This window comes from Pleurodeles waltl, chromosome 4_2 (assembly GCF_031143425.1).
Source record: "Pleurodeles waltl isolate 20211129_DDA chromosome 4_2, aPleWal1.hap1.20221129, whole genome shotgun sequence".
NCBI lineage: Eukaryota > Metazoa > Chordata > Amphibia > Caudata > Salamandridae > Pleurodeles > Pleurodeles waltl.
The window spans coordinates 94,870,326-94,892,464 of NC_090443.1; the positions used below are offsets into that span (position 1 = coordinate 94,870,326).

A 22,139-nucleotide genomic window follows, 5' to 3' on the forward strand; every position below is an offset into this window, starting at 1 on the left:
AAATAATTGTTGTCCTTACCTGTACTGGTGCCTTGTGTGGCAGAGGTGTCTATGTCACTGACCCCAACTATGGCTTCAGGCTGCAGAGTTGGCTCCACCATGTTCTCAAAGGGGCAGATGGTGTCTGGGTGGGTGGTCCTCTGCCAGTGCTCCTTGCCTCCTTAAGCCGGTTGCTACCCTCTCTTTTGCATGCGTACGTAAATTGTTTTGCATATCTCCTCAATGGAGTGCTGCGCCATACCCACCGCACTGATCTTCGCCTAGATGTCGTTCTGATAATTTGCGCTTCTCACTCTCAGGGACATGGAGTGAGTTTTTCCCGAAGAGCTTGTCATGGCTCTTCACCACCTCTTCAGTGAGCACCTCCAGTTCCTCCTCACTGAACTTGAGCTTCCTCTTTCTGCCTCCAGTATACTTGTCATTCCTGTTAGAGGCCATGGTGTCTTTGAGTTCTGCCTGACTCTTCTAACTGGCTTCCTGATGGTCAGCTCACTGTGTCTGCCTCCTCCTGCGGCTCAGGCTTTTTAAAACAGCATGGACTGACCCACTTTATGGTTGTGAGGTCATCAAGCTGCTCCAGAATGCAAAAAATGGCAAATTGCGATTACCAAGTAACGTTTTGCTATTTTACCGAATCGCTATTTGGTAATTGCTATTTGCAATTGCAAATTTTAGGCAATCACAAAATATTTAGCGGTTACGTTGTTACATCGCATTTAGTGAATTCCAAATAGCGAGTCAGTAAAAAACACTATTTGGTAATTGCTAATGTGGTGCTTCATACATCTGGCCCTTGATCTTCCTGAAAATATGGGATGGATCTGGTCTTCCAACAATACTGTTGCAGATACACAGGATTTATAGTACGCTTTGGAAGGCTCAATGTCGTTTGCTGCTAGTTGCTACAAAACATTCAAGTAAATAAATTATTTGAAAGAGAAAGTCATTGTCCGGGTTAATAGGAATAACAGCACACGGTAAGCATATTGGGATAATGACAAATTAAATAGTGTACATTTAAAATTAGGTAATCTGTTAAAATAATTTTCTGTCCCTTAAACAACATAAAGGATTGTCACGATTAAAAAACATTTCTGACATTCTGTAAAGCTAATTTGAATCGTCATCCAGACAGCAGATCGGTACAGATTTGCATTTGAGCAAGTGGGCACAGCAAAGACCACTGACAACCTGTTGTGTGGAAAATGCTGCTTTGATGAAGCTGATGCACATTACAATATTTGCATACCCCTAGGCAAACCGCCTTACAAAACTATAGTCCTCACTATATATCAATATTCCCATGCTGTTTGACCTATGCCGCACCCCTAAATGTCCCTACCCACCACAATGCTCCATAACCAATTATTTATCACTGTAGCTATACTTTACATCCTGAACTGACTTTACTTATAAAAACGTAAACCTTTAATTTCCTGCTTTTGGCAGGTGACAACTTACTCTCCCACTCACCTTGAAACTGCTTCGCCCACTGCAACCAACAACCCACAAAAGGCTTCAAACAATGAAAACATCTAGACAAAGACCTTTACAGAAAAAGCCCATTCCTCGTGTTACTTCTGCCCACCCCAATATGGCCTCCAGGTCTCTGGCCTCCTCACCTGGCCAAAAATCACAACCTTACTCCAAGTGCTCCTGCCAATGCTCAAGGTACACTAACAGGTGCAAATCTGTTTCCGATGGTGGCTAAATATACTACATCACCACCAAGGAACGGTACTTCCTTGTACCAAATGCACCACTCTCCCCACCCCTTCTTCCCTACAAAACGTCCAAAGTTCCCTATTCTCCTTCTGCCTAGCTTTCTCTATGGCTGCTGCTATCTCAGCCTCATTCCACTCCCTCCAGGGAATCAACTCTGTCCAAAAGAGAAAAGTACCTGCCAAACTGACTTTGAGCTCTTTTGAATCCACTTTCATATCTTTTAGTGGTACTAAAGCTTTCTCTCTCCACAAATTGTTCTACCCAAATGAATAACCAGCACATCCGGGCAGCCCTCGAAGTCAAGCAACTTGTTCAATACCAGTAACAACTCTTTCTATAAGAAACCACCTTTGCCACACCATTTGACCCTTATACTTATACTGGGAAACACAACTGCATCCCAGAAAGCCTCTTGTCTGCCTGCTGATATGCCCATTTTGCAAATGAATGGCCCACTATCAAGATGCTCATATCTTCCCAATTTGGGCCTGGAACAGAACTGCAAAAATATTAACAATATGTTGACATCCCTCCCCATCATGCATCCTCCTCCCCTTGCCTCATGTATCTCCTGTATCAATCTGATGACCATCTCCCCAACCACCTTATTCTGTTCCTTAATCAACCCCGCCTGTCTCCTCCTGTTGCCACACCAATTCTGAAAGAATGTGTTCTGTCATCCTCTGCTAGAAGCCCTAAATAGACAAGTGCTTTCCACAACACTGCTAAAAGCTGGAAAGCCCTCAATACCGAACCATCATATGACTAAAACCCCTACTCAACCTATGTCCTATGTTCCCAAAATGTCCACACTAGTAAACTGGGTATAAACACTGTACTGGGTAAGCTGCCAGCCTTACATTCTTTCCTTTTGCTTTGGTCCGTTTTCGACTCTCTAAGGGCAACTGCTGGACTCTCCTCCTGTACCTCCATATCCATCCATTCCAAGCCCCTACCCATTTTTCTCTCCCTTTTGAAACTTGAAATGCACCAAAATCATCCAACTTATTGATAGTAAGGATACAGGTTTTCTGCCACTGCAGTATATTGCATGTAACACCCCCCTCACTCTTCAAAGCACTGACCAAACCAATGGCTTTCATTTCCTGCCTGTTTCCTTTCGCTCTTGCCCAACCTCCCAACACTCTCTTCCTTAACTTCCTGGCAGATCAAGCATAGCCCCAAAACAACTTACCAAAGAAAGTGATGCTGGCCGGTTTGCTTTATATTGTAACTCTTGAACAGTCTTTGTCAATCATGTCCAAAATAAAAGTTACCACATCCTCCTGTCTTTCCAAGGCCTCCTCTTCCGTCGTACCCATCACTCCAGAAATTCATTCCATGCTTGCCCATATGTCCTCTATGTCCACTGTATCAATGACCCCACTACTAAGTGGAAACGCCTCATTCACCTAGCCGCCACAGCTCTGCCAGCATTTCTTTTCTCTCCCTGTCCACTCCCAAAGCAAACCTATGGAACCTAGTCCACTGAAATTGACCCAAACATCCTCAAGATTGTCTTCAATACCAGGAATGTGACTTGCTCTGAACACAGTGTTATGACGTAACCAGCCACAATAGTTTCAGAACTTTAGTGCCTTTTCTGATTGCCTGTCCACTGTTGGCACTGTCTCAATATCGTCTACGCTGAAGAGAACCTTCTTGCTAACAAAGCTGTTCCCCCACAACATTAAAGCTACAACAAAAGGAAAATAATATAGAAAGGCTATGCATCTCCCTCCAGTCTTACAGTGCTCTGGCCACTGCTCAGATCACCAGTGCCCCTGCCAATGTAGACTACAACCCATACTTTCAGTAGCATTAAAGAATATTTGTATCTTCTACTCTGCCTCCTCTCCCAGCCCTTGCAGTGAAATACCATTCAAGTGATCCATAATCCACATCCTCAAGTCCACCGTGGCTAACTTTAGCCTGTAATGCGGTTTTGATAGGCCGGAGAAGGCTAAACCCAGTCTACAAAATGTTCTGCTTGCCCGCACAACCCAGCATGAGAACTTCAAGTGCCCGAAAAGCACTTGCATTTCCCAGACCTGAATTTTCTTCTTTGCTAACATTTGGTCAACTAGCCCCACCATGCCCCCTTTTTTATCCTCTGGCAACCTTGCTTCTACCTGTACTGATTCAATTTCAATCCCCAAAAATGTCAAAACAGTAATTGGCCCTAATATCTTCTCTACTGCCAAAGGCACACCAATGTCTTCCATAAGATATCTCTAAACCTTACCAGCACCTGCAGGCAGTCTGTGGAGCACTGTGACACATGAAAAAGAAGTCTTCTAAGTAGTTTATGACTCTTGTATGACCAGTCAGAAATCTGAAAAGCCATTTCAAAAATGAGCTGAACTTCTCAAATAGGGTACAAGATGTAGGGCAACCCATTGGTATTGCATTCTCAATGTACCACAGTCCTTAAAACGGTATTTCTAGAAACTCAAAATCTGCAGAATGAACCAGCAAAAAGCGATACTCCCACATAATGTCACTCTAGGCCAAGTATGCACCTTTCACTGCCTTGTTTACAAAGTCAGTGGCAACGTCCACAGAGCATAATGTCACCGCAGACAAGTCATCAGAAATGTAGTTGTTCACTGACTGTCCATCTTGCCATTAATTGTGTTGTATTAACCAAAACTGCCCTTTCTCTTTTTTAAGTACTGACCCCTATAGGAGACACAATTTACCTGTCCAGGAGCCATTCGTCAAATGGGCCACCATTCTGCCCTCACTCCCCTCTTTCACCAGTTTCTCTCTCACTATCTGCAGGTGTTTTTTTACGGATTTTGGATTCTCTTCCTACTTCCTAACCCTAAGACCTACATACCCCAACTCAGGTCTGTGCTGAAAACCCTCCCGCAATATTTTTGCCCCATCTTGCTTCCCACAGTATTCCAGCCTGTGTAACTTTCATGGCATATGAGCCTTTTCCCACAGTTTCTGGCACTCCTCCACCCCGCCCCCTGATGCCTCTTACTGCTAGTTTCCTACGTACTCAATGAGTTCATTCCACAGTGTATTGCTGGTGTCTTGCTTTGCAACTACAACACTTGTGACAAAACTTAGAGAACTCCCTGTTGCAGAAACCTCTGTTGAATGTCCAGCATGCCCTGCCTTGCCCCACCTGTCCTTTGCCCACTGTCCATACCCCAATATGGGTGGGACGCCCTTAAAGGGCTGATAGAAAACTGAAAGTTCACTGGCTGAAAGACCATAGGAGCTGTCCTCGTTGGCAATATCATGTGCAGCCTTAGGCTGTTGTCCAACTCCCAACATTTACCTTCAACATCTTCTGCCAGCCTCGCCCTGAACTCTTCATCATGCCATAGCCATGCATTCCCCCCAAATGTGCTACAAGCCTTCCTGATAACATCCAAGTATTTAAATAGTGGTATGCATTGCTCAGGGAACTTTTAACAGTATACACTGGTGTACATGAGAAAAGCAGCTGTCCACTTCCCTATTGTAACAGGCACTGTGGGCCTTTTAGCTAACTTATATTCTTCTTTCGTAGACCCTTTGTTAGCCCTTACCTCCACATGTAACAGCTTGGCCACAAATGTCCCCAGCTGTAAGCTGAACTCTGATCCTGGTAAGGCACCACCACTCCCCCACCAGTCTCCACCTTTTTGGATACCATGACTGGCCTATCTCTTCCTTTTATCTGCTTAACAGGCTCAAAAGTCAGCACCTGAACCAAAGCCTGCCACCCAGCCATCCGTTGTCTGCCACTCTCTCTTTCTTTCTCCACCACATTCTCCCATACTTGATCTTGCAACACACTAATCTCAGCCTGGCTGGACCCACGCTCTCCTCCCGTGTTGCTCTTTGATCACCATTGCCACTCCTCCAATACCCTTTCCTCATCATGTTCCACCAATTTCCCTTCTTCCTTCTCATTGTAATCCAATTCCAGTGTATCACCAGCCTCCACCCTTCCAATTGGATGCCCACTTGGACCTGCTACTTCATCATTAAATACATTTGCATCCTCCCAGTCACCTGGTTTGTGCAGCTCTTATCTTCTTGGCGAGGCCTTACTTGACCTTTCCTTGACTGGTGTAGTGCCATCTGAAGCTGATGGAGTGCCGGCTGCCCGTAACCATGCCCCATCTTTCTCTTAGGGTAATGGAGCCACACAAGACTCTCATGAGTTTGATTTTCTGAATGAGCCTAAAACTAAATTGCAATCAATAAGACCTGGTGTGCTAGCAATCATTCGTTACCCAGGCCTGTCACTCCTCTGGCACCCAAACCCACTTACCCACAGCCCTTAATGGCATTCCTTCTCTGTGCTGACATATGGCATCCCCCACTCATAGGCACTGGAAGTAGGGATGCATGTGGTGTTGCAGCACCCACATAAATAACCATGCTGGAGTTCAGTTGATGAAGGAACAATAAAGATGTCTTTCAATTGTCTTTATCTTGTCAAATTTGCTATTTATTCAGACAGAGATAAAATGTCAGGCTATTTCTTTTGACAAATTGCAGCTCAATCATTTAACATGGAGATGTGAGTTTACTTTTCATTTCTTGACTAAAAAGGGATATTTGTTTAAGTGGACTATGTGAGAGTCTTGCTGGAGGGATGAGAAGTGTGAAGAAAAGGCTGTAGAATGTCAATTTGTTTCCTACCACCACAAAATTTAAATAACTGTAAATAGACTGTACAGTTATTTCAAGTGCAAGCACAAAGGAAAGCACTTTTTTGTAATTCTGAAGTACGATGGAAACAATGATTTTTCATAGGATCAAAGCAAATAAAGACACTTTACTTAGTGATGTGGCAATGATAAATATTCAGTTGAACTCAATTTCCACACTCTGTTGTTTGTGTGCTATACAGTTTTATCAGTAAAACTGCATGTCTGGGCAAACATAGGGGGCATTTCAATGAAAAAGGTGCTATCTGTAAATGACAGTGCACTAGCACACCATGGTTTGTTAATATATTTGCAACAGTATGCTCCAAAATGCGCCACCCTCTACACACCACATCCTTACCACTCTTCTTCTGAATAAGCATTACTCATTTGCTACACTTGTTCATCGTGACTCTTGGATTTTTGACAATGCCTAGGACTTCAGTGATGTGGCACTGATGGTAGCAACCCCAAATCTGATAATTGTTCCAGCATCACTGCCCCCAGTCTGTGCCCTACTGGACACCAGACTGTTTCTTCCTCCCCATCCTTGTCCCACCCTTGTCACTCCCTAACCCCAATTCCCCCCCCCCAACTGCCACTACCCTGTAGAACCATGGAACCACCCCAACCCCCTCTCTTCTCTGCATAATCTTTTAACAGCTTGCCCCCTTGGCCACTTGGTGCTGGTAAAGTCATTCATCTCTTCTGTCTCACTTCCTTTTCGAATCTCCTCTACCTCTATGGACCATTCTTCATCACTCCACTCTAGCACAGCTGCCCCTATGGCTGTGACCTTACCCATTTGTGGCCCATCTGACACGCTCCTCTCAACTACTCAGTATGCTCTCTGCCCCCCACTGTGGCATGCGCCTGTGAGAAATATAATGACACCACACGCACCTGCTCGTCCATTCTCCTTGTCACCCTTGCCTGAGATTGGTCTGCCATCAAACACTCTGGAACCCCAAGCTTCTTTATTTTACCCGCTACATCAGGACCTAACCATTCGGGCTCACTGAGGCGGCATCCACACACCGATACCCCTGCATTGACAGCAGGGATGGATCTTCCCGTTCCCAACATAACATTGCTCCTTTACCCAAACGCCAAAACACAACTTAAAGTAAAGCTTGTACTGCAACAAAAACTGGACATAATATTTGGTAGCACCACTCGGGTGGGGGTGCTAGATACAATGACAGACAACCATACCAACTGTAGTGAGAAGGGAGGAAAAAAAGAAAGAGGGGGCGAGAGAAAGAGAGAGCGCAAGAGAGATAACTTCAGCTTGTTGCAAAGTTCCTTCCACCACAAAGTCTCTGAGGTGGGAAGATTTCACTGGATGCAGCCTCAGATGATATCTCCTGGTCCCTTACCACTTGGGAGTTCCTCTACTGCTTCCTAGACCTTCTGGTGTTGATGGAAGACTTGGGACTGGCATCATGTCCTGACTGTCCTTATTTTGGTCACTGCTGGGCCCAGCCGGGGCTCCCAGATCCATTTATATCTGGGAATGTTGTCAGCATTGAGGGGGGGTGCAGGCTTCTCAGACCCCAGACGGTAATCGTTTCTCACCCTCTCCCTTCTCCGCCAGTGAGGGTTGAGAGAGGACATTTGAGCGATTGGCAGGGGCTTTGTATAGGTTGACAAACTATATATTTCTTGTGACTGTTTCGTGTATGCAGTTATGATTTTCCCCTTTACAGCGGTTACTTTCCATCTATCAACTTTGAAAGGTAATGAGAACTTCCCCCTGGGATGTCGATTTTTGACCAGTACTTGATCACCTAATCAGATAACTCATTGTGTGGCTCGCTTTGCTTTGGAAACTTGATCATTCTGTGTCTCGCGCTGATTCAATGCTTTCGCTACTTGGTTTTGTAGGGCTGAAGGAACCTCTGCATGAGGGATTGTGTCACCCACTGTCCTTTGCATGTGAAGAGTGGAGTGGCTCACCTTTATAGTGGCATGCAATGTCAAGCGATATTCTCTCAGAAAAGAATAAAGAGCACACTCCATGGTCTGGCTTTTGGCGAGGGCAATCCGGGGGATTTTATTTAGTGTCCACATGAATGTTTCTGCCTCACCGTTGGCTTTGGGTGACCGGGTTGTGACCTTTAGGTGACAAATGCCTCTTGAATGCAAATACTCAGCAAACTCTTGACTGGAGAATGGAGGGCCATTGCGATTTTCGAGTTCTCACAGTAATCCATAACTGACCATGATTTTTTCTAGCAGGGGTATCGTCTAGCTGGCAGTGATCGACTCAAGTATTTCACTTCTGGGTATTTTGTGAAGTCGTCTATAACCACCAGCATGTGCCAGCCATCCAGTAAACTCCCAAAATCAGCGCTGGCCCTGTGCCACTGATGTGAGGGAATTGTCCCTGTGATAATGGGTGCCAATGATTCTGTGGAGCTGGTTACCTGACACAGTGGGCATTGTCTTATTGTGTTCTCTACCAAACTGTCAAGATTAGGGAACCATACTTTGCACCTCAGTCTGGACTTGGTTCCGACAATTCTGTGATGAGTGGTGTGAGCGAGGTCACCCAGCTGTTGTTGTAATGTTTTTGGAATTACCAATTGTGGGCCTCTCATTAAAGATCCTCTGGGGAAACCACTAATTCCAGACAAATGTTATGTAGTGATGCTAGCATCAGTCTTGCGCCCTCTGTGCGACAAGACGCATTCTGAGTTAGGGTGTTCCAGGTTCCTGATGCAACTGCAGAGATGGCTAGTTGGAGACATTCATCTTTAGCCATGGCCTGCACAATATCTTCGATGGAGATCGGCAAATGTCTGGACCTTTCTACCATGAAACAAACATATTCCTCCATTTCTTCCACCTCAGACTCTTCTTCATCTGTGGCTGGGCAGGTATGTCTAGTTAAGTAGTCCACTGGATTGTGGGCACCTGGCCGATACACCACAAAGAACCGGTAGTCTTGCAATTGGAGTATCCACTTCTCTATCCTCAGAGGAGGTTTTGAGGAGGACCCAGAGAAAAAAAGAATCAGGGGATTGTGATTGGTATGAACTGTGAATGGTTGGCCGTACAGATATAGGTGAAAATGGTGACAACCCCAATACATGGCATTAGTCTCCTTTTCGATGTGGGAGTAGTGTTGTTCGGTGTCCGTCAGGGCATAACTGGCATAGGCTTCCGGAGACCATTCCCCATTTGCTTGCTTTTGTGACAGTACTGCTCCCAAACCAAAAGGGCTGCCATCCACAGATAATTCAGACTTGTGGCCAGGATCAAAGTATGCCAGTGTACGCCTTCTTGGTCGCCTGAGAAGCCTCTTCTTGAGCGGGTCCCCAGTTCCAAGTAGTGTTGACCAGTTTCTGAAGCAGGGTGGTTAGTTTTTGGATGAAGCACCGTAGTAAGTAACCATTCCTAAGAACTGTGCACTCCAGTGATGTTAGTTGTGCTGGAGCTCTTTGGATGTCGTGGACTTTAGCGGGGTCTGGCATGACTCCCTCTTCTAAGAAATGGTACTCAAAGAACGCAATGTCTTTCTGAAGAAAGGCACATTTCTCCTTGTGAAGTGTGAGACCACTGTCCTTTAGTCTCTGGAAGATCGCTCTCAGATGATCTAGGTGCTCTTCCAAAGTGGGGGCATGCACCAGAATATCGTCGCTGATGTTGATCACTCCATCAAGGCCAGCCAAAACCCCTCTAATGGTGTTCTTAAAGACTTCTGCTGTGCTGGACACTCTGAAACTAAGGCATTTATATCTTTGCAAACCCACATGGGTGAAAAATATGGTGATTGCTTTTGACTCGGGTGCGAGCATTAGTTGATAATATCAAGCACAGAGATCCATTTTGGAATACCACCTCAAACATCTGACCTCTACCACAATGTTATTGACTGTGGGTGCCAGGTGCCGCTCTCATTGGATGGCCAAATTGATTAAGCGCACATCCACACAGATTCTGAGGTCTCCTGGCTGCTTGGGTTTTCGTACAACCACAATTGGGGATACCCAGGGGGTGGGGCCATTGGCCTTTTCTATAATTTCCTCATGTTCTAGCTTCTGTAGTTCTGCCTCGACATTGGGGCGCAGGTGAAACGCCACCCTCCGATGCTTCAGTGCAACAGGCTGGAAGGATTCGTCAACGTGCAAGTGTGCAAGGCTGTCTTTGAGACATCCTATGCCATCAAATAAGGTTTAAAACTCATTCACCAATTCATCCACGCTTCTTGGGGGGACACTGAAGGCAAAAGTGACCAATTGCAAATGTTCCACTGTCCGGCAGCTCAATAGCATTCCAGAGAAGTGTCTATTCGGTTGACTTTCCAACTAGTGGAGAGAAAGTCATGCTGGATTTCCATTGCTAATACACCAGCGAGTGGGAGCTGGCGAGAGGGAGTGGTGTTGAAGAGCCATGCGCAAAGCCTTGAGTGGACATTGGACGTAAGACCGGTTGTGTGGGAAGTGTCTTCAGGACCTCTTCTGCCATGATGTTAATTGAAACCCCAGTATCGATTAATGCTAGCAGCTCGTGTCCTGCTGGGAGGATGTTGCATTTGGGTTCACGTATCTGCTGATATCCACTGGGTTGTAGACCATGGATGATGTACACTGTCCCGTCCATATAGTCATCGTCGATGTCCCCGTCATCATCTGGTATTTCCAGAATCTGCATGGCGTTTACTGTTTTGTTTTTTTGCCCCTTTTTTGGTGTGGAAGACCTGCACAATTTTGCGAAATGGTTGGGCTTGTTGCAGGCGGAGCATCTTCTTCCTTGTGCAGGACAGGGTCTTTAGTGAGGGTTGGACTCTCTGTAGTTGTAGCATATTCTTTGACTTGAGTTGGGTTTGGAGCGTGTCTTCTTCTTGTCCATGCTCTCGGCTGCCACCGTGTTGACCGGTTCGGTCTTCACCTGTTGTTGCAGAGCCACTTACATGAGCGCTGCCTGCACTTTAAATAGCCCTTTGGGTCAACCCATTGTCAGAATGTCTGCCACAATATACCCAGCACCTGTAGAATGCTTTCCCTGAGCTTGATGGAGGAGCATCCTTGAATCAATTGCACACAAATTTTGTTGTTAGCATCTGGTAGGGTGTAGGTGCTGACTAGGTTTTTGAGGTGAGCATACAAGGTGTCCACAGACTCTTCTGGTAGTCGCTGAGCCTAGCATAGCAGGAATCTTTCATTGTCTGGGTTTGCTAGATATGTGAAATGGGCCGATAATGCCTGTTTCAATGATGTCTATGTGAAAGGGGGCCAACTTCCACAACGGATTTCCCCAGCTTATGGATTGCCTCACCTCCAAGGTGTGATAACATGGGACATCGCCTGACGTTGTCCGGTGCTATTGCCGCAAAATAGGTCTCCACTCTTTCCACCCAATCCTTCCATTTGGCTGCTAGGGCTGGAGGAGGGCCATCCAGTACAAATGGTTCCAATGCCACAATGGAGGTCATGATTGGTACGACTGGGGACTGTCACTTCCTAAGTAGGACCTGGAGCACTGACTGCGGACAAAGACACGTAATTTCCCCAAGCGCAGTATGTAGATGGGCTAAACGCAGAGGGCAGCAGAGTGAGTGGGTCTGGCTTGCAAATCTCTATTAGAGACAAAACTGCAGGATCTGGGTCCTTAGTTGTGTGTAGGGGATAGGCCACAGTAGCAACTACGCAGCTCTCTGGGCAGTGGACACCAGCTGGAGCAGGCAGGGCACAGCAGCAACATAGGCACCTCCAAACAGACAGGCCCCAGCAACATATTGAAAAACACCTCACCAAGCAACTGGAAGCAGCTTGACAGGGCAGGTGGTGAAATTGAGGCCCTTGAGTAGCACAGCACCAATTATAGGCACCTCCAAACCGTCAGACCCTAGCAACAAATTGAAACACGTCACCGGGCAACTGACAGCCGGTTGACAGGGCAGCTGGTGAAATTGAGCTCTAGAGCAGCACTACCTGGCAGGGGTTCTCTGGCAGCACTTCAGCGTTTTGGAGAAACTGGAACATCCCTGTGCGAATTATGTTCTGCTGCATGCAGATGCGAGTTGAACAGGAACCAACCTGGGATCACAGGGGTGCAAGGGAGCAGCTGGACATGCTCTAAACACTGTTCTGAGGAAGGCACTGTGCTCTGTGAATGGCGGCGGTAGCACCCATGGATAAGCCACCTCCTTCTCACCAGTTGTTATGCTGTAGACCTCGTGGGTAGATCGCACAGCGGGCCTACAGCAGTGACCAAATAAACAGGACACAGACTCCTTTTGTGTAGGTCACTAACTGCCCAAGGCGTGAAACCCCGGGCTTCTTTATTTTATCCGCTACATCAGAACCCAACCTTTCCGGCTCACTGAAGTGGGGTCCACACGCCGCTACCTCTACATTGACAGCAGGGATGGATCTTCCCGTTCCCAACAAAACACCCAGTTACCCCTTTCACCCTCTGTAATATTGTGGCCATCACGAGCCAGGCCTGATTTGTTTTCCTCTCTGATGTTGCAGGAGTCAATTCCTAGTTGAAGACAGGCAACTCAGGACCACTGCCAGCCTCACACTATGCCCCGTCCTCTCCTCCTGCCTCTTCCTGGAAAAATGCACAAAGCAGCTGCCACTCCACCTGTCCTTACAGGAACCCCCCCACCGTCCCCTGTCCTTGAGAGGCCTGTGTGGGTGCCATCACTGATGGTGCCTCACGGTTAACAGACTCCGTGCCCTCATGTTCCTCATCAGGTTTTTGTGACAGCTTGGGGAGCTGCCACAAACAGTGAAAGATTGCGCCGCAAAATATTCTTGTGAGCGGCAGGCCGACTGGGCCCTGCCACTGCCTAAGCCACCAACCCTTGTGCTTCCAATAAGTATATCTTCATGCCCTGCCTCGTGAAGGAGGGAGCAAAGCAAGTCAGCTATCTTGGCGTCTTCCGTGTCCTAAGTGACCCATGCTATTTCCCGACCCACTAAAGACAAAAAAGTTTCTGGACACAGACGGCTACCAGCCACCATGTCTGTCTCCCTACCATAAAATGGTATTTGCTTGAGTTAGAGCTATTGGAGTTGTAAATTCAGAACTGGACTTTTCTTGCTACATAAATTGGCCAACCCAGCAACATAATTTTCTCTTTACCCGCCACATAATTCCAGTAGCCCTGCATATAACTAAAGCACTTCTATTTACCTTCTTCCTCTATCTGCAACCAAAAATGAAAATGTTGCACATTTAGCCACCTAATTTAAATCTGCCATGCTAATTCCAATAGAATACTAGTTTCACCACCCCGCCATCAGAGTCGCTGGCTGGCTGGCTAACACAATTCCCAAAACAAGACAACCATGGAGGAGTAACAAAAGAAATAAACTAGAAGGGTCACCCAAACATATTAAGAGTGTTCAAACAATCATAGTGTGATAAGGATGTTATGCTGGCCTGAATCGTGGTCATAATTGCAAAAAGGAGAGGTTAATAAAGCATATACAATTATCATATAAATCCAATAAAAACCTTTATTAGAAATAAACATTTGGCATTAGATTGTAATGCTCAGAACAGACCCTAGAGGACACCAAATTGAAAATAGTATTTGTAAGAAACATGGTCATGTTACCATATAGTTAGCCCGTAGAGGGCATAACCACATGGAAAGAAAATAACTGAAAGTATTGCAATGTAACCATATATTTAGCCCCTAGAGAGTGTAGTGCATTACACATTTTCAGGACTAGCAGGCCTACTGCAATGATATTACAAACAATATCCTTAAAACACAAAGGGCCATATTTATACTTTTTGATGCAAAACTGCGCTAACGCAGTTTTGCGCCAAAAAAATTAGCGCCGGCTAACGCCATTCTGAAGCACCATGCGGGCGCCGTATTTATTCAATGACGTTAGCCGGCGTTAGCCGCCGGCGCTGTCTGGTGTGCGTTAAAAAAAACAACGTACACCAGGCAGCGCCGGCGTAGGGGGAAAATGGCGTATGGGCGTCCACAAATGGTGCAAGTCAGGCTGAGGCAAAAAAATCGCCCCAACCCGATTTGCGCCATTTTTTTACGACGCCCATCCCCCATTGAAATGACTCCTGTCTTAGCAAAGACAGGAGTCATGCCCCCTTGCCCAATGGCCATGCCCAGGGGACTTCTGTCCCCTGGGCATGGTCATTGGGCATTGTGGCATGTAGGGGGGCACAAATCAGGCCCCCCTATGCCACAAAAAAAAAAAAAATACTTACCTGGACTTACCTTAATGTCCCTGGGGAGGGTCCCTCCATCCTTGGGTGTCCTCCTGGGGTGGGCAAGGGTGGCAGGGGGTGTCCCTGGGGGCAGGGGAGGGCACCTCTGGGCTCATTCTGAGCCCACAGGTCCCTTAACGCCTGCCCTGACCCAGGCGCTAAAATCCGGCGCTAATGCGGGTTTTTTAGACCCGCCCACTCCCGGGCGTCATTTTTGCCCGGGAGTATAAATACGACGCATATGCATCGGAGTCATTTTTTAAGACGGGAACGCCTACCTTGCATATCATTAACGCAAGGAAAGTGTTCACGCAAAAAAATGACGCTAACTCCATGAACTTTGGCGCTAGACGCGTCTAACGCCAAAGTATAAATATGGAGTTAGTTTTGCGTCGAAAAAAACGACGCAAATTAGGCGCAAACGGAGTATAAATATGCCCCAAACTACTTTCAGCTATAAAACAAAAGTTCTAGTCATGAAAGAGGTTAAAAAGACACTGAATGGAGGAAGGGGTTATTATTCTGGGGCCGCCATTAACCTAGTATTTGGACCGAGAGATGATCTAGACAGAAAGAGCAGGCTGTGAATGCCCTGCAAAGCATTATGGGACAACAGAGTGCAGCACATATTGTAGTATGCTGACTGTAATGCTCAGAACAGCCCCTAGAGGACACCACAATTAAAATATCATTTGTAAGAAACATGGTCATGTAACCATATAATTAGACCCTGGAGGATATAACCACATGAAAATAGAATAGCACAAAGTATTGTAGTGCAACCATATATTTAGCCCCTATGTTTTTAAGCCTAGCAAGCATACTGCAATACTAAGGCCCTTAAAACACAAACTTCTCTAAACTGTAAATCACAAGTTCCAGCCATAAGATAGCATAAAAAAGGACTGAATGGTGGAAGTGGTTATTATTTTGGGATCTCCACTAACCTAGTCTGGCGACCCAGAGATGACCTAAACAGAAATAGTGTGTCTGCATCATGCTGAACATTTTGGTGGTGGTCCCATTGTCCTAAGAAAACCACAAGCTGCGTTATGGTCAACGATATTTTGAGAAAGAATGCTTGCAAAGCATTATGGGGTGACTTTGCCCAAGTGCAATGAATACTGTGGTATCGGCTCTCCCGCTGTGCTGGAAGAGCTGTTGTGGATTTCTGTGTTTTTTAGTAATGCATTTATCACATATGTGTTTTTGGAAAAGCTTTGGAGCATGAAGGGGAGAGCCAAAAATATATGACTCTGATTAGGTAACAGTGTGAACAATGTGACCAGCGCTCCAATACCGCTGACGGAGTTTGCTCTGTTGGCACTTTTCGCGCTCTAAAGGCTATGGCTGCTATGGCTGCCATGGAGCATGAAGGGGAGACGGACGGAAAAAATAGTTCACCCACGCTGAAGTATATCGGCAATCGTGCAATTATCCAAGTAAAAGGGTCAGTCTGCAAGGCGGTAACAAAACCGTCCCAAGGTGAGACAAACGTAAAGCAATTATCAATGACTTCTAGGGATTTTTTAAAGGCAAGCACACAAACCAGTAATAGCGATGGGCGTGAGGAGGGAGTGGTTTGAAGCCCACAATATTTATAACAGGTCAAAGCGCATGTGCTCGACCTAAAAACAGGCTGACAGTCCTCTGGACTGTGCCACCTACCCAAAATGCCTACGGGGCATACCACCCCTGAGGTCAGATGCTCTGAGGCTCCTAGTGTAGCAGCCTTCTTGTGCTGTTGCACTCTGCTTGATTTGTGTAGCCTTGCCTGCCCTGTTCTGCCAACCGAGAATACTGCATACACTGCTGAGGAATCCGCTGAGGCTGGTACAAGAAGGGGAGGAAGCAGAGTATTATTACTGTGATGTGCTGAGACACAGACTTGTAGGAAAATAGAAAACAAATACAGTAATCTTTAGCTAATGTGCATTATGTATGGCTTGCATTTATGCAGCGTTTGTCCAGACCGATTCGTACCAAAAGACCATGGCTAGACAGACCATCCGCCACACTGACATTTCATATGTAGGTTTCTGGGTAAGTTCTTATTTTCAGAGCTGGGTGGGCAGTCATGAGTTAACAATTGCCCTCATTGGCCTCATTTTAGCCGTGGTCTTCTGACGTTTGAGGATGGTTGGACCATTTTTGCCAGGGCTGATATTGTTTTTCAATCCATGCCTGCAAAATGTAGCAGTGCATTGTACTTTATCAAAGGCTAGATGAAAGTTGGTGAGAAACTGGAAAGGTAGGTGGGTTTTGGGAGCACGTGTTCTATTATGGCACATGTTGTAGTCTACTTTAAAGAGATGTGTCTCTTTCCTGAATTGAAGCACTGCTAGATTGGTCCTGATTCTGTGCACAATCCTGGATGCATAGATGGAAAAGGCCTGCTGCCTTGAATTATTTTTACATTTCTTTATCTTCAGTTTGATGGTGACCTTTTCATCTGTGTATGAGAGGGCTCCATCCATGATGGTTTTGTAAATGATGCATCTGGTTTTAACATGGTGTGGTCCAGCAGGAGGAGTTAGTGAAGTTCCAAAAGGAAAAAATGGAGTGATGTAATCATATTTCTTCAGGCCCCGGATGACATGTATTGTGGCATGCAGAATGTCTTTAAGGGGGGACCACAGTAGACACAAGGGGGCCACAAAGCAGGCATTTTACCTACAAAGATTTGAGAGCTCAAGGGCATAAACAGCAAATATGAAGTCACTTTCAAGGGAAGAACAGTTTCACTTTCTTTATAAAAAAAGAACTGGTACAAGTTTGACTTGTTTTTGGCAATGTTTTTCTCAGTGCTTCATTTGTAACAAACTATGGCCCTCATTTCAAACATGGCGGGATAGCCCACCGCTGACCATGCTGATGGTCGACGGAAGACTGCCTGTTGCGGTGGCAGGCATTCCGCCAAATTCCGACGCAAGGAGCCTCACCGCCATTGATGGTGGTGAGGCTCGCCATGCTGGCGGTCGGTGGCGGGGGTGGATGTTGCTCCACCCTCACTGCCACATCAGTCCATACCCTGCCACGCCTATAATGATGCAGTTTTAGGCGTGGCGGTGTATGGAGACGAGGCAATGCCGGCGGAGTAGCATCCAAGGAGCCTGTTCCCTCCTGGAGAAGTGCCACTTGACAGGTAAGTGCTGTCCGAGAGGGAAGGGGGTGTGTGTATGAGTGTGTGAGTGCATGGGGGTGTGCGTGAGTGTTTGTGAAGGGGGGTATGTGTGTCTGAGTGTATGAATGCTGGTGTGCATGTATGTGTATGAGGATGTGGGGGGGTTGGGGTTTGGGGGTCCTGTATGTAGAGGGGGGGTGGGGAATGGTGAGGGGGGAACTGGGAGGCCTACATGGAGATTTGGGGAGGTGAGTTGAGGGGTCGGTTTTTGGGGTTCGGGGGAGGTGACAGTTCTAGGGGCTTGGAGGGGGGTGGGGGTAGTGGCAAGTGGGGGGGGCATGGCGTGTCACATACAGGTGACAGGAATGAGAATTCCTTTCATCCGTATGCTTTTCACCAGGGATTACCTGGTGGGTATCCCACCAGGAAATCCCTGGTGGGAATGGGATATTAATCCCACCACCGGTCTGGCCTCCACTGCCAGTTCGAATGTGCCTACCGTCGGCCCAGAAGTCTAATCTAGCCTGGCAGTGGGTAGTAGTGGACTGGCTGCTTTGCAGCCTGTTCACTACTGTGTTCAGAATATGTTGGTCTGGACCACCATGCCGTTGGCGGTAATGACATGTTCATAATGACCACCTAAGTGCCAGGGCCCTTATCATGAGACCACTGCAGCTTGCACCACCTATTGCCCATGCCAGCGCTGCCAATGACAATACCAACACATCTACTAACCATCACACACCTACAAGCGTGAGAATTCAGATTATTCCAGGCCCCCAAGGCTAATAAGATGGCTTGGGCAGCAGGTAAGAGTAATTTTGAATGTATAATAAATTAATAAAGAACTCTTATTGTGCTCATCTCTAAATTAAAGAAACAGTGCCACCATGTGGTAGACTGTCATACGTACTGGTGCCGAGCCCTGGAAACCACCGGCTCAAATTAAGCACTGGTTTTCCTTGAGAATGCAGTTGGTGTCCAGGGTTCGTCAAAGCTCATATCATTGAGCCAAGTTTGTACTACTTTTTGCTTGTTATTCTTAGGTTCTTAGCAAATAGCTGGAATTCTCTCTTGGTGGGGAAGATCAAGATGGTGCTTGACATCCAGGTCAGAATGAGGTGCAGGCAGGGCTTGAGGCATTGGACATCTGGAGCAGAGGAGACTTTCAGGTAATGTTGTGGATATGTTGGAAATTGGTGAATATTGATGCCTTTATTTGTGAGTAGAGCCCCAAGAGGCTCCCTGTAAACATTGAAGATAACGTGGCTGACAATAGGAATCTTTTGGGACCTAGAGATGCCCATTTGAGCAAAATGTTGTTGGCTGGAAAAGGGCCACTGAAGGATATTGCCAGTGAATTCCATTTAGGAGTTCAGGGTGGGATTGAGTGTGGGTGGTTGACTACATTGAAGGCAACTGAGAGGTACAACAACATCAGGAAACAGGGGTTATGTTCATCTGTGTTCAAGAGGGTGCTATCTAAAATATCCAAGATGAAGAAGTACACAGATTTGTGTGAATAATTCTAAACATTTCTGTAGCAAAGTGCATGCAAATCTGTAGAGACGCATACGAAATGTACGTGAATCTGCAAGGTGGAAAAGTGCACAGTACTGCAAAGAAGTCTGTAAAATTCTGTCAAAAAGACTTCTAATGCTGCAAAGAGGTACACACACTTGTGTAAAATATGCCACACAAATCTGTAAAGAAATAATAAAGTACGAACATAGGCCCTCATTTTGGCGGTCATTACCGCAAACGGCATGGCGGTCCAGACCGCCATATTCTAAACACAGAAGTGAACTGGCTGCAAAACAGCCAGTTCACTACTACCCACCACCAGGCCAGAATCGACCACCGGGCCGACTGTAGGCACTTTTGACCCGGCGGTGGAGGCCGGACTGGCGGTGGGATTATGATCCCATTTCCACCAGGGATTTCCTGGCTGGATACCCCGCCAGGTAATCCCTGGCAGAAAGCATATGGGTGACAGGAATTCTCATTCCTGTCACCTGTATGTGACACGCGAGACCCCCCTTGCCACTACCAAAAGCCCCTAGAACTGCCTCCACCCCCGAACCCCAAAAACCGACTCACCTTCCCTCCTTCCCCAAATCTCCCTGTACGCTACCCAAAACCCCCCTCACCATCCCCCACCCATCCCCACCTCCATCTAGGTCCCCCTAAACCCCAATCCTCCACATCCTCATGCATCCATACACCTACATGCACACATGCATTCATACACTCAGACTCACATCCCCCTTCACAAACACTCATGCACACCCCCATGCACTCACACACACACACACCCCTCTCCCCTTCCCTCTTGGACAGCACTTACCTGTTCCGTGGCGCTGCTCCGGGACGGTAACGGGTGTCGCGGGGCCCCCTAACAGAGCCCCACCAAGATTTTCAGTGTCTGCCAAGCAGACACTGAAAATCGCGACGGGTGCAACTGCACCCGTCGCACCCCTTCCACTCCGCCGGCTCCATTCGGAGCCGGCATCCTCATGGAAGGGGGTTTCCCGCTGGGCTGGCGGGCGGCCTTCTGGCGGTCGCCCGCCAGCCCAGCGGGAAAATCAGAATTACCGCGGCGGTCTTTTGACCGCGCAGCGGTATTTTGACGGCGGTACTTTGGCGGGCGGCGGAGAAGTCAGAATGACCCCCTATGTTCGTAATGCGGCGGGTTGGCCCGCCATGTTGGCGGGCGGATTCAGCCGCCAATGCCGGCATGACAGGCCAACCCGCCATGTTCAAAATGAGGGCCATAATTCTGAAAAGAAGAAACAGTGATAGTTCTGTTGAGACGTGCATACCGTTTTACAAAGAAGTGCAGTTAATCCTAAAAAGAAGTATGCAGAATTCTGTAGAAAGTGCAACAGTTAGCAAATACATGTGCACAGTTTTGTAATGAAATGTGTAGTTCTCTAAGGAGCTCACATAATGCTTTCATTATGGGCATACATTTATTGTAAGAAACGTGTCTTTCTGTAAAAAAAAGTTTTTAATTCTGTAAAGGTCTGCACACAATTCTCGAAGGAAGCATGGAAACATCTGTAAAGAAATGAATATAATTCTACAAGGACTGAGCTTGATTCTACAAAGGGTGGTTACGGTTCTTTAAAGAGTATTCTGTCGTGGAAAGATGTGTGCACAATTCACTGAAGAAATATGCATCATTGTGTAAGGATGTGCACAGGATTCTTCTAAAGGTATTTATAATTCTGTAAAGAAGTGAGCACAGTTCTGAAAAGAAGAGCATACAAATGTATGTAAAAAAGTTTATAATCCATAAAAACGTTTCTGTAAACAAAATTCTCAGTACGTTTGAGATTCAGTGCCAACATCTCAAGTGCACACAATCCAGTGAAGGCGTGTGCCCAGGTATGCACACTTTGACGTATTTGAAGATGCTCCTGTGTGATCATTCTAGTTTAGGCATAATACACATTTCTGTGAAACAGGATGCTGTGCCGATATAGGCACGATTCCGTAAAGAAACTACACACAAGTCTGTACAGAGCTGCTGAGAAATTCGGGAAGACTTGCTCATGATTCAGTAATGCAGAAATACACGAAGAAATAAATATACGTAACCCTGTAAAGAATCTTGTACAGTTCTGTAAGGAAATGCAGTGCTTCACCACGGCAGTATTCATGAATCAGTAAAAATATGTGCACAACTCTGAAAAATAATAAGTACAATTCTGTGAAAAAAGTGTGCAAATAATTATTAAAGGTGAAGCACAATTAGTTGAAGAAGTGTGCCAAATATGTATCAGATAGGCTCACCTAGACCCCGGTGTGCTTTAACAGTCAGCAGGTCAGCGGACGTCGGGGCCTCGCTCCCAAATTTAGAGCCAGGAAGGTGGTAATATCTTAACTTTCAGCAGGGAAGCAGATAGAGGACTCCATTAAAGGAACTGAACTTTCCTGAACGGGTGTCGTGTTTGATGTGCTCTCTCGTCAAGAGTTCGTTTTCAAGAAACAATCTCCCAAAGAAGGAGTTGTTTTTCTTGAAAACATAAAAAAACAATGGCGCTGACACAGTCGAGTTTGATTTCTCTCCCTAGTACCGTTGGTGAAGGGCTTTGAGGACCCATGCAGGGAAATCTAATCCTAAACGGTGCCTGGCAACTCCTACTATAACATGAAGGCCAAGTAGCTCGGGGGCCATCAGATCAGAGGTTTCTGGCGGTGGAGCCAGCTGAGGTTTAGCCAGTGGAAACTGTGCAATTCCCCTGCCCCTGTAAGGGGCGGGAGAACCGCGAGTTTGGCAGGAAAGTAGCATTGCCGATTTATGGCAGTGCTCCTTCCTACTCTGACAGCCTCTAAATGTAAAATCTGTAAATGAGTAGTGTGCACAATTCTGACCAGGAGACTATTCAAAGATCCGTTCTAGACCTGCACTACATTCTGTA

The 22,139-nt window shown here is 46.5% G+C and overlaps 1 long non-coding RNA gene across 1 annotated transcript in view; it reads right to left on the reverse strand.

Annotated features, from left to right (window-relative positions):
• LOC138292304 (uncharacterized) overlaps nt 1-21,721 on the reverse strand; it is a 180,591-nt gene extending 158,870 nt beyond the window's left edge. Inside the window, exon 1 of the long non-coding RNA XR_011202644.1 lies at nt 21,511-21,721. This is a non-coding gene — a long non-coding RNA (uncharacterized lncRNA). The remainder of the gene's footprint in view (nt 1-21,510) is intronic.
• Nucleotides 21,722-22,139: the final 418 nt, after the last annotated feature.